We start from the raw sequence: 12770 nt of genomic DNA, 5'->3' as shown, positions 1-12770 counted from the left end.
GTTCATTCATCCTCATTTTTCACAGTCTTCTACTAGGCATTGCTCCTACTAGCCAGTTTCCTACTCCACACTGATGAGGGGCAATACCCCGAAACAGCTGTCTGTGGATGGATACCATGTTTTGTCATAGGTGGTTTCCTTCATTGGAGACTGCCCTTCCCGTGGTTGTTTCTTCCCTGGGGAAGACCTGGCTCGTCATTGCTTGCGTTGAGAAACGTGATGGTGTCTCCGCGGCTTGTGTTTTGCATGATTTATGCAGTTGATGTCCCAACTGGGGACAATGTCAAAGAGTAAAAATTTTTTTATCACAAAATAAAGAACAAAAAAAAGAAATTATTAATCCAATAAACACATTTATTTTTGTTTAAATTAAAATAAAAAGTGCACACATTTGGTATCGCCCCTTCTGGAACCACCTGACCTTTAAAACCATCACACTGTCCGCGTCAGTGAACACCGTGAAAACAAATTAAAAAAAACAAGGCAAAAAAAAATGCATTTTCATCATATTGCTGAACAAAAAGTGGAAAAATAAGTGATAAAAAACAATATACATAAAAATTGTGCAGCTGCAAACGTATTCTTGGAAAAAACAAGCCGCCATACGGGTCCGTCAGGAGAAAAATAAGTTATAGCTCTCATGATGATAAAGTGATTCTTTTTAGAATAAAATAGTTTTTTTTATAAAAGCACTAAAGCATAAAAGAATATAAATGAGGTATCGCTGTAATCATACTGACCCGAAGAATGAAGCTGCCTTATCAATTTTACTACATGCAAAACAGCATAAAAAAAAAAATATGAATTCCTTTTTTTTTGTTCATTCTGCCTCCCAAACATCGGAATATAAAGCGATCACAAATTGTCATGTGTCCAAAAATTATACCAATAAACTTCAACTCATCCTGCAAGAAAACAAGCCCTCACATGACTCTGTCAGCAAAATTATGGAAAAATTATAGCTATCAAAATATGGCAATGCAGAGTTTGCAATAAAAAGCATCTCTCCTTGAACACTCTACAGGATAGCTGCCAGATCATGGCTCCATCACAAGGGAAACAGATTACAGGATGCCAGCTTAGGGGACCACGGCCCCAGCTGAAAGAATAAAGATCTGCTCCATTGACCATCACTGTACCATAGATATGTGTGGGTAGTCAGGATTTGGACCCACCAGTCACCAGAGCCCCATGGATATATTTGGGAAAGCCAGAATTGGCAGCCACCGGTCACCTGGCTCCATGGAGATGTTCGGAGAAGCGAGGCTGTGACCCTCTGGTCACCTGGCCTTGTGCCTCAATGGACTGTCAGCTTCCTAGGCTTGTTGCTACCTCCTCCTGTGCATTCCACGGGTGGGGTAGGCAGCCCTGGAAGCTCTGAAGTCCAGCTGCTGTTATCCTGGTGAGTCAGCGGAAGTGTGAAATTCTGTAATTTTACAACATCTTGGGTATTTTGCTGGGCCTATGTAAAATATTAGTATCTCAATAATAAAAAATATAGATTACTAGCTAGCCAGCTCTGTTTAGTGAGTGAGTGAGCTATTCTGAGTACTTTGGCTGATACATCTGTTCCCTGTTTGTCAGAACTATAAGGCATTTGTCAGAATTGTCAATATGTGGCTATTTGGAGGTTGTAAATGGTTCAAAGGTCAAAGGCCATAAGCTTAAGTTTTTCAAAGGTAATTTATAATAACTAATATGCATAGTCTATAAGTAGATAGTGTTGTTCTAATATGGAAGAAGCTACGAACATAGCGGCAGATCACCATATGTGGTTATGAGACAGGAAAAATAGACACTAATGCAAGTCTATGGGTCAAAATAGTATAAAATCCGACCTAACTACTGTACAGGGAGAGCTCTCATCCCTTGAGAATCTCGAACATGGACCACATCATGCCTCAAGACCATATGTAAGAACCAATGAATGCTTGTTTTCTCTTCTTTTAATCTAATACATATTTTGTGTGCTATGAACTTACTTTTCTTCATTTTTGTAATCACTTTTTAAAAGAACATTAAACTAGATTTAATTTTATCCACACAATTCAATATGGTTTTCCTTTCTATCCTCACCGTGCTCTTACTTAAGGAAGAAAGAGATTTTTTTTTTTCATTTTGGAGAGCTCAGGCCAGGCTGACCTTTGTGCTAAATTTGGGTGGAACCCATCATTTGTATAAGGGGGGAGAACTCTGCTAAAACCACCTGTTGTACGAAGTCTCAAGAATTCCACTATTTCACGTCACAAGGATCAGACAGAATCTACAGACTACGAGTGAGGATCCGTGTCTTCGATCATAGAAAGCTGCATGCGTCCCATCTAGACGGAGGTCTGAGGATTTCAGTAAAGATACAGAAGACCATCCATTGACGGTTGGATTAACCCAGGAGAGGAAAAGACGCTCCATAGTTGAGAAAATGGATTTTATACATGATTATTCTAAGAAAAGTAATATAGAGTTTAAGTTTGCTCATAGCCATACAGATGCACAATTATGGTCTAGTTTGTATAGTCAATGTGAAGCAGAGAATCATAAAATTGATAAGAGGCTTTTCTCAGTAAAAAGTTACAAAGAAAGCTTCAAAATGTCATGCACATGGTCCGAGAGTACAATAATTTAGTCTTTGAGAAAACTGAAACACAAGCATATAAAACATGTACCGTCACACAAGAAACTGATCACACTGACACTCAAGGTGTTAGGACTGGTGGAACGCACCAAATTATAAAATAATAGTGGGTGCGTTCGCAGCCCGGGGTCCACCGTGCAGAGGTGGTACACTGCTGCTAGGTAATGGCGGAAGAATGGAGCAGCGTAAAAACAGTCACACGTGGGTTACGTCACCCAATGTGAACAGGAGCGGACTCTGTTAATTCACAGAGCCGGACAGCCGCTGAACGTGGATGCCGGAGCCTGTTTAACTCACAGCCCGGCTAAAGAGCGCACAGCAAACGGCCACAGAACTCTACCCCAAGGACATGGGGTTAGAGTCCTAGGCCCACTGAGCGTGCAGCGTCGCTGCCACGAGCGCCGCAATAGACACTGACTATGGAGTGTGGAGCACGGGGCACTGAGGTGTGACGAGTCACTGATGATGGCTAATGCCTGACTCAAACTCTGACCTACCTAAGCCTGGGCGCTAGCAGGCTAGGCTGCACAACACATGCGTACCAAGGGTAGGGGTTTCATAATTAGTCACCAGAGACATTCATACGTGCATTCATCACTCACTCACTCGTCATAGTCTGAAAATACAGGCTATCCTAGTGCATGGCCGAGTGGCCATGCAAACCTTTTATAGCCGCGAGCGTCCAGGACCTTCCTGGCTTCTCCGATGGGCCAATCCAAACATGAGCAGGACCTGAGCACGTGACCCTTGATCTCCAATGGGAGATCACTCCACGGGCATGCTCAGTGGCCCGACATTGGGACTTAGTCCCTGGAGAATCTCGCTGCTGAGCAGCATGCATTGCCAAAGCTGTGCCAGAGGTGGCAGCAGCAAGCAAACCCACGGAGCTGTTCTGGGCAGAGCACCGGGACCGACAAGTTTGCTGAGCAACCTCCTCTGCGGCTGGAGAGGAATGGGAGACCGCCGGAAGTAAGGCTCAGGATTCCCGCTGTGCGACAGGAATCCGACGCCAAACACAAGGTGACACACAGGAGTCTGACGGGGATTCCTTTGTCCGAATTCTTTGATAGTTAGAACATATTGAAAAACTGGAAGATCAAATTGATACTCGAACAGAGTTATTGTCCAAATTACAACAAGACATTAAAAAGGTTTCTGCTAATACAAGATCAACAGGAAGACAATGCTGCTGCCTCATCGTTTGTACCCGACACACAAGATCCAGATGCTTCAGTAGACTATTTAGAGGCAGTTGAACTACAACAGAAAAAATTACATGACAGAGCAGCACGCATTAATCTGAAAATACACAATCAGTTAATGAAAATTGTAAGACATTACGATAAGATGGATGCCTTTTATAATGTGGACATTTTTTAATCAAACACAGATAAATTCAATCTAATGATGAACAAAAAAACAAGATATTCAAAGTATGGTTACCTTCACATATGGGAACAAGATTACATGATATCAATGAAATGACACATAGTACAAAAGAGGACAGACTTAGACAATTGATATTGTTCCCGACCGGGGAAGACATGCCTACAGCCGATATTTTGGGGAATTTACAAACGAATATTTCTGAAGACCCATTCTCTTTTTTGGTAAAATTTGAACAGGCCTATAGAATGGTAATGGATCTCAGGCCTCACGAAGAGCCAGCATCCATGATCAGATTTTTTTGTAAAAAAGTTCAAGTACTTGGATCCTGTCTCAGTGCAATTGGCTAATGCTTGGCCATCATTGCAAGAAGCAACAGCTTTTATTGACAAAGTAAGGAGATCCATGAAACAAAACCAGGTCAAGGCTAAAATAGCTGTAGTTCATGAGAAAGAAGGCAGTCAGCTGAAACCTAGATCCACAGTAATCTCCAAGAACAGGGATCACATTGATCATAGAGGTAAAAATACTACACACAGGAACAATATCCATTGTTGTTCTTGTGGTATACCTGGACACTTAAAGTGGCAGTGCAGGAAATTTTTGAGAACAGAATCAGAGATGGGTACACAAGGAACAGGTAAGCTTGGAATGGAAAACGGACTCATGCTAAAATCATCCACCAAACCTTCCACACCTCCATTACATTATTCTGTACCCACTCACACTGACAACAGACAAACACAGTCACCATGTGCACCATTAATCAGACAGATCAGAGAGATGACAGTGAAGGAGACAGAGTCAAGGGGCAGAATTCCAAGTTCTTTTAAAAAGGACACTGGTCTTCTCCCATCTCCTCCATCTTTCTGACAATCACAGACTATTCCTCTACCCCATCCATTGGAATTTGCGACTCGAGTTACATTGGATGACTGTGGAAGACCATTTATCAAAGGAAGTTTAGCAGGCCAGAATGCTGTATTTCTCATTGACACAGGAGCTCAGTTAAGTGTTACTAATCTTGATTTGAAGCTAAACCCAGATTCACCAGTTTGTACAATTGTCGGTTTTAGTGGAAAGGGTGGAACTAAAGCAACCTTAGTTCCCAATGTGATGTTGGAAATACCTAGTTCTTTCAAAACAGGAATTGACATTTGGTTTTGTCGTGATTCTGAAAATATACTTGGCACAGATTTTATGCAGAAATTCAGATGGGTAGTTGATCTAGGAAATCAAGTAATCTGGAAAGATTCCAATGGTTGTAAACCTGTAGTCATTGACCCTAATCATTATAGCCATGTTGGAAGTATTTGCTTAAATGATGTGTCATCAGACCATTTATAGCCTGAAACTGATGGTAATGAGGTATTGACTGATGTTCAGCTTTTTCCTTCTCTTTGGGCTCAGTTCAGGAATGAGCTTGGTACAATGAAGGATGTTCTCATAAATGTGGAAGGGCAAGATCCTCCGCCACAGCGTCAGTATAAATTGCCTCCAGAATCAATTGATTCTATATCAAAGATCATACAGGAATTGCTAGATCAAGGTGTTATCCAAAAGGCTAATTCTGTAAGTAACAATCCTTTGTGGTGTGTCTTGAAATCTGATGGTTCTTATCGAATGATACTGGATTTGCGGATGTTTAACAAACATACTCCCAATGTAGCACCAATTGTTGCAGATACTCATGACATGATGGCAAGGTTGAATGCAAAGGCGAAATACTTCTCTGCACTGGACATCAGTAATGTTTTTTTCAGTATACCTCTTGAAAAGAGTTGTCAGTACAAGTTTGCATTTACTTTCTTGGATGAGCAATATGTTTTGCAGGTTACCTCAAGGAGCACATTTGTCACCTAGTGTTTTCCATCAGGCATTGGCAAAGGTATTCTCCAGATTTTCGAGGCCTGATTGCATTTTGCAATATGTTGATGATATTTTATTGTCTACTGAGGACAAAGAGACACATGTTTCTCTTCTGACAGAATTGTTTGAGTTGTTGCATGATGCAGGTGTTACGGAGTGTGTTTCGGATGGCAAAAAACAAGGAGAGCAACACGGAGTGGGCCCTCTGGGTCACGGCCCCAGAGCCCCTGCGGACGAGCTGGACCAGGTGGAGCCACCCCCTATACAGGAAGTGTTAGGGGCAGGCCCACAAGGGATGGAACCGTGACACCTGGAGCCAAAGGGACGACTGGGTGAGCACCAAAGGAACTAGGGTGGAGAGTCAGCGGAGCAGCGGCACGGGTGGTCAGTGGTAGGAGCCAGAAGGACGCAGAGACCTGGCGGGTTCGAAGCAGGTAGTGGCTGGAGGCTGCAAGAGAGAGAGAGCGGGTAAGAGAGGGCACGGACAAGGAGTTCAAAGGGGCGCAAGCACACCGGGAAGGAGGCAGGGAAACGGAACAGCCAGAGGGGCGAACCCAGAGAGAGAACAGCAAAAGAAACCTAACTGAGCGGGGCTAGGAGGAGAAGAGTAGCAGGGCCTGAGAGCGTACAAAGCGCTGGCCAAAAGGACAGCAGCCTGGGAACGATACACAGGCGTCTTACCTGGGGAGACGCCTGCCAGAAATAGGCGATGGGCGCCGCCATGTTGGGGGCGGAGCCACCGCGTCACATGACGCAGTCAGAGCTCCGGCCAGAGGAGCGTGGGAGCGACGTCGGGGAGGCCGGAGGTCAGCAGCGGGGACACGACGGGGAGCGGGTGCGTGCCGGGAGGTGCGCACAGGACCCTGCAGGTGAGTATCAGCGGCGGCCGAGACAGCAGGGTTGAAGTTGAACACCAAAAAGGTAAAATTGATGCAGACTGAGGTCAGATTTTTAGCAGTGTTGTTGAGTCCAGGAAAAAGACAGCCACTGCAGGAAAGAATAGAGGCAATTGCTTCCCTATTAGAGTTGAGCGATACCAGCCGATACTTGAAAATATCGGATCGGAATGGATCGGCCGATCTTAAAAAAAAGTATCGGTATCGCCGATTCCGATACCGGGAACCAATGCAAGTCAATGGGGCCAAAATATCGGAATTAAAAAAAACCCTTTCTTTCCTTGTAGGTTAATTCTACATGAAGAAAAACAACTAAGAATAATGTAGAATGTATTGTGGGAGGTGGAGGAGACATTAAAGCCATAGAGGTTTAGCCCAATCAAATGGAATAGCAGGAATTAAACTTTTTTTTTAAAGACGTTAGGAGTTACAAAGATATTGACTATGTTAGCCTCATTTATATTTTGCCAGACATGTATGTCTTCTTCTTCTTCTTTCTTATTCTTCTTCCTTTTTTTACCTTCTTCTTCTTATTCCTTTTTTTACATTCTTCTACTTCTTCCTTTTTTTAAATTCTTCTTCTTCCTTTTTTTTGCATTCTTCTTCTTCTTCTTCCTTTTCTTACATTCTTCATATTCTTCTTATTCAACAATTATTATTCTACATATTCAACTTCTTCATCTTCTTCCTATTCTTCTTCATCATATTCTTATTTGTGTCAGGCATTCCTGTAGTTGTTATCTAGAAAAGTTAGAAGTTTACACCTTCCGTTCTGCCTGTCACAAAAGATTTACAACAGGATTTGTCCGCGTTCAGTTTGGCCTGCAGCAGCAGGCCTTTTCCAGGGGCACCACGAGGAGGAACGGACTCACCCCCATACACTGCTTAGTCTTCTTCTGCTTATAAATAAGAATATCATTTGCTCAGAGTATTAGTCTTATGCTTAATGTTCTTCTGCTTAGTTTTTTTATGCTTCTTTGTCCTCTCTCTCTTGTTGTTCTGCATCTTGGTGGTTGTCTTCCTGTTCTTTGTCCTCTTGAACCAGCTGACGGTACTGCCACCCGGAGGGGCAGCAGAAGGAACAAGAGCCAATGACACTACCGAGGACCAGCTGACGGTGCTGGAACCCGGTTACTAAGCAGGAGGTACCTGTGCTACAAAGCACTACCAAGGACCAGCAGACGTTGCCGGAACTCGGATACCGAGATGGAGGCATCTAGGCCAAAGGCTTTGCCGAGAACCAGCTGACGGTGCTGGAACCCGGATGGGTAGCATAAGCTGCAAGAGCAAATGGAAATAGCGAGGACCAGCTGACAGTGCTGGCACCCGGAGGGGCAGCAGAAGGAATAAGCCAATGGCACAACCGAGGACCAGCTGACTGTGCTGGAACACGGTTACTAAGCAGGAGGTACCTGTGCTACAAAGCACTACCAAGGACCAGCAGACGTTGCCAGAACTCGGATACCGAGATGGAGGCACCTAGGCCAAAGGCTCTGCCGAGAACCAGCTGACGGTGCTGGAACCCGGATGGGTAGCATAAGCTGCAAGAGCAAATGGAAATAGCGAGGACCAGCTGACAGTGCTGGCACCCGGAGGGGCAGCAGAAGGAATAAGAGCCAATGGCACAACCGAGGACCAGCTGACGGTGCTGGAACACGGTTACTAAGCAGGAGGTACCTGTGCTACAAAGCACTACCAAGGACCAGCAGACGTTGCTGAACTCGGATACCGAGATGGAGGCACCTAGGCCAAAGGCTCTGCCGAGAACCAGCTGACGGTGCTGGAACCCGGAGGGGCAGCTGAAGTTACCCCTGAAAAGCAAAGTTGGCATGCCGCAAGCTGGCCGCAGTTGCCGAATCACACAGTCCTACAGGGGGTGCTTGTCCTACTGGCACTACGGAACAAGCCTTTCTTACCAGAACCCGCAGTCCACATAGGAAGCACCTAAACTGCTGGCACCCTAGCCTCGGCTAACCCAACCGCAACACGACATGGCAACTTGGGGTGGCAAACTGACATTGACACTTCCCGGAAACAGCAGGCAGGGCTGGAACCAAGCTGGGCAGGAGGGAGTACCCGTGCCAAAGTCAGTTATGAGCAGCAACTGGCGATGTTGCAGCCCAGGGACAAGCACTTAGCAGGCTGAGGCCTGATGTGCTGTCAATTGGGAGGCAGCAGGACAGATTGCCATCAAAACAGCAGGGGAACAGCTGACGTTACTGAACCCCACAAACACAGGATCTAGTGTTTTACTCTGTGAAGACGGCACTTCCGAGCAACAACTGGCTGTGTTGAAGCCCAGGGACAAGCACGGAGCAGGCTGAGGCTGCATTGAAGAAATTTTAAGATCGGTTGTAGACTTCTACTAGTTTTAACCAAGCTCCACTTAGGCCTGTGGCTTCACTGATTTTCGTATTTCCCCTGTCCTCCAACCCCGCCAGTTACAGCTCCGAAGTGGCGTCTGCACAATCCACACTTGTTCCTGTGTTACAGGTGTTCAGTCCGGTCAGTTAATCCCCTGATGTGTGTCCGGCAATGTCGCCTGCTCTGTCCACATTCCCATAAGTAGTTATGGGAATGTGGACAGAGCAGGCGACATTGCCGGACACACATCAGGGGATTAACTGACCGGACTGAACACCTGTAACACAGGAACAAGTGTGGATTGTGCAGACGCCACTTCGGAGCTGTAACTGGCGGGGTTGGAGGACAGGGGAAATACGAGAGACAGTGGAGCCACAGGCCTAATTGGAGCACGGTTAAAAATCAGTAGTAGTAGGACTGTGTAGGCAGCAGGAGACTTTGCCATCCACACAGCAGGGGATCAGCTAGCGTTACTGAACTCCACTGAGACACGGGAGCAAGTGTCTCTTTCCGTGTGGACGGCACTTCCGAGCTACAACTGGCTGTGTTGAAGCCCAGGAAATAGGAGGGTGTAGGCAGAGGCCTACTGTCTTTGGAATGCGGAGACAGCAGGAGACTTTGCCATCCACACAGCAGGGGATCAGCTAGCGTTACTGAACCCCACTGAGACACGGCAGCAAGTGTCTCTTTCCGTGTGGACGGCACTTCCGAGCTACAACTGGCTGTGTTGAAGCCCAGGGACAAGCACGGAGCAGGCTGCGGCTGCATTGAAGAAATTTTAAGATCGGTTGTAGACTTCTACTAATTTTAACCGTGCTCCACATAGGCCTGTGGCTTCACTGATTTTCGTATTTCTCCTGTCCTCCAACCCCGCCAGTTACAGCTCCGAAGTGGCGTCTGCACAATCCACACTTGTTCCTGTGTTACAGGTGTTCAGTCCGGTCAGTTAATCCCCTGATGTGTGTCCGGCAATGTCGCCTGCTCTGTCCACATTCCCATAAGTAGTTATGGGAATGTGGACAGAGCAGGCGACATTGCCGGACACACATCAGGGGATTAACTGACCGGACTGAACACCTGTAACACAGGAACAAGTGTGGATTGTGCAGACGCCACTTCGGAGCTGTAACTGGCGGGGTTGGAGGACAGGGGAAATACGAAAATCAGTGAAGCCACAGGCCTGAGTGGAGCACGGTTAAAAATCAGTAGTAGTAGGACTGTGTAGGCAGCAGGAGACTTTGCCATCCACACAGCAGGGGATCAGCTAGCGTTACTGAACCCCACAGACACGGGAGCAAGTGTCTCTTTCCGTGTGGACGGCACTTCCGAGCTACAACTGGCTGTGTTGAAGCCCAGGAAATAGGAGGGTGTAGGCAGAGGCCTACTGTCTTTGGAATGCGGAGACAGCAGGAGAGACTGCCATCTCCACAGCAGGGGAACAGCTGGCAGTGCTGAACCCCACTAACACTTGAACGAATGTGTTTGGCTCTGTGGAGATGACACTTCTGAACACCAACTGACGCTGTTGGAGCCCAGGATCAGGCGTGGAGCAGGCTGGGGCCTAATGGATTTTGGCTGGTGTAGGCAGCAGGAGACTTGCCATCTCCACAGCAGGGGAACAGCTGGCAGTGCTGAACCCCACTAACACTTGAACGAATGTGTTTGGCTCTGTGGAGACGACACTTCTGAACACCAACTGACGCTGTTGGAGCCCAGGATTAGGCGAGGAGCAGGCTGGGGCCTGTTGCTTTTGGCAGGTGAAGGCAGCAGGAGACTTGCCATCTCCACAGCAGGGGAACAGCTGGCAGTGCTGAACCCCACTAACACTTGAACGAATGTGTTTGGCTCTGTGGAGACGACACTTCTGAACACCAACTGACGCTGTTGGAACCCAGGATTAGGCGAGGAGCAGGCTGGGGCCTGTTGCTTTTGGCAGGTGAAGGCAGCAGGAGACTTGCCATCTCCACAGCAGGGGAACAGCTGGCAGTGCTGAACCCCACTAACACTTGAACGAATGTGTTTGGCTCTGTGGAGACGACACTTCTGAACACCAACTGACGCTGTTGGAGCCCAGGATTAGGCGAGGAGCAGGCTGGGGCCTGTTGCTTTTGGCAGGTGAAGGCAGCAGGAGACTTGCCATCTCCACAGCAGGGGAACAGCTGGCAGTGCTGAACCCCACTAACACTTGAACGAATGTGTTTGGCTCTGTGGAGACGACACTTCTGAACACCAACTGACGCTGTTGGAGCCCAGGATTAGGCGAGGAGCAGGCTGGGGCCTGTTGCTTTTGGCAGGTGAAGGCAGCAGGAGACTTGCCATCTCCACAGCAAGGGAACAGCTGACAGTGCTGAACCCCACTAACACTTGAACGAATGTGTTTGGCTCTGTGGAGACGACACTTCTGAACACCAACTGACGCTGTTGGAGCCCAGGATTACGCATGCCGCATGCAGAGGCCAATGGGCAGCGGTTTTTATGGAGGTTGTTGACTACTACTGATTCTAACCATGCTCCACTTAGGCCTCTGGCTCCACTGTCTCTACTATTTACCCTGGCCTCCAACCCCGCCAGCTACATCTCTGAAGTGGCATCAGCACAATCTACACTTGTTCCTGTGTTACTGGTGCTCAGTCCCGTCAGTTGATCCCCTGATGTTTGTCCGGCAAGTTCGCCAGCTCTGTCCTCATTCCCACTACTGGTTATGGGAATGTGGACAGAGCAGGAGACCTTGCCGGACACACATCAGGGGATAAACTGATGGGACTGAGCCACAGGAACAAGTGTAGATTGTGCTGACGCCACTTCAGAGATGTAGATGGCGGGGTTGGAGGCCAGGGGAAATAGTAGAGACAGTGGAGCCAGAGACCTAAGTTGGGCAGAGTTAAAAATCAGTAGTGGTTTGAATATTGATGGAGCTGGTGACTTTGCCGTCCACACAGCAGGGGATCAGCTGGTGTTACTGAACCCCACTAACACAGGAGCTAGTGTGTTTCTCTGTGCAGACGACACATCTGAGCGACAACTGGCTGTGTTGAAGCACAGGGATTATAGTTCAGGTGGTAGAAAAATGAACACACCAGCAGACCTGGATACAGTTGCCAACCACTAATTTAGTCTGTAAGAGGAATGGCAAAGTCTTTGGAGATCCAGGCCTTGTTCATTTTCAGAAAAGTCAGCCGGTCAACATTATCGGAAGATAGTCACGTGCGACGGTCTGTTAGTACACCACCTGCGGCACTAAAGACGCGTTCCGATAATACACTGGCAGCAGGGCAAGCCAGCACCTCCAATGCATACTGGCTAAGCTCTGGCCATGTATCCAGCTTAGAGACCCAAAACTTGAAGGGGGAAGAGCCATCTGGGAGTACAGCGACAGGGCAAGACATGTAGTCTGACACCATCTGACGGAAGCGTTGCCTCCTGCTGACTCGAGGCGTCGCTGATGGTGTAGACAATTGTGGTGGACACACAAAACTTTGCCACATTTTGGCCATAGTGGTCTTGCCTTGTGCTGCGGCGCTGCCTCTGCTCCCTCTTTGTGCAGAGTTTCCTCCACTGCCTCGACGCACAGAGCTGCTTTGTAAAGCACTAGCAACAATGCTGTCGGGTGGAATGGAAAACAT

General features: G+C 47.1%; 2 protein-coding genes across 2 annotated transcripts in view; both read left to right on the top strand.

Moving 5' to 3' along the window:
* The window catches only part of LOC141094299 (uncharacterized), a 238851-nt gene that overhangs the window by 65425 nt on the left and 160656 nt on the right, over positions 1-12770 (top strand). The gene's annotated exons all lie outside the window — the stretch shown is intronic.
* The window catches only part of LOC141094351 (uncharacterized), a 336208-nt gene that overhangs the window by 291649 nt on the left and 31789 nt on the right, over positions 1-12770 (top strand).

The sequence above is a fragment of the Dendrobates tinctorius genome, unplaced genomic scaffold, assembly GCF_039654945.1.
Source record: "Dendrobates tinctorius isolate UK_male_01 unplaced genomic scaffold, ASM3965494v1 ptg000063l, whole genome shotgun sequence".
Classification (NCBI taxonomy): Eukaryota; Metazoa; Chordata; class Amphibia; order Anura; family Dendrobatidae; genus Dendrobates; species Dendrobates tinctorius.
This window is presented reverse-complemented; position numbering and strand designations above follow the sequence as displayed.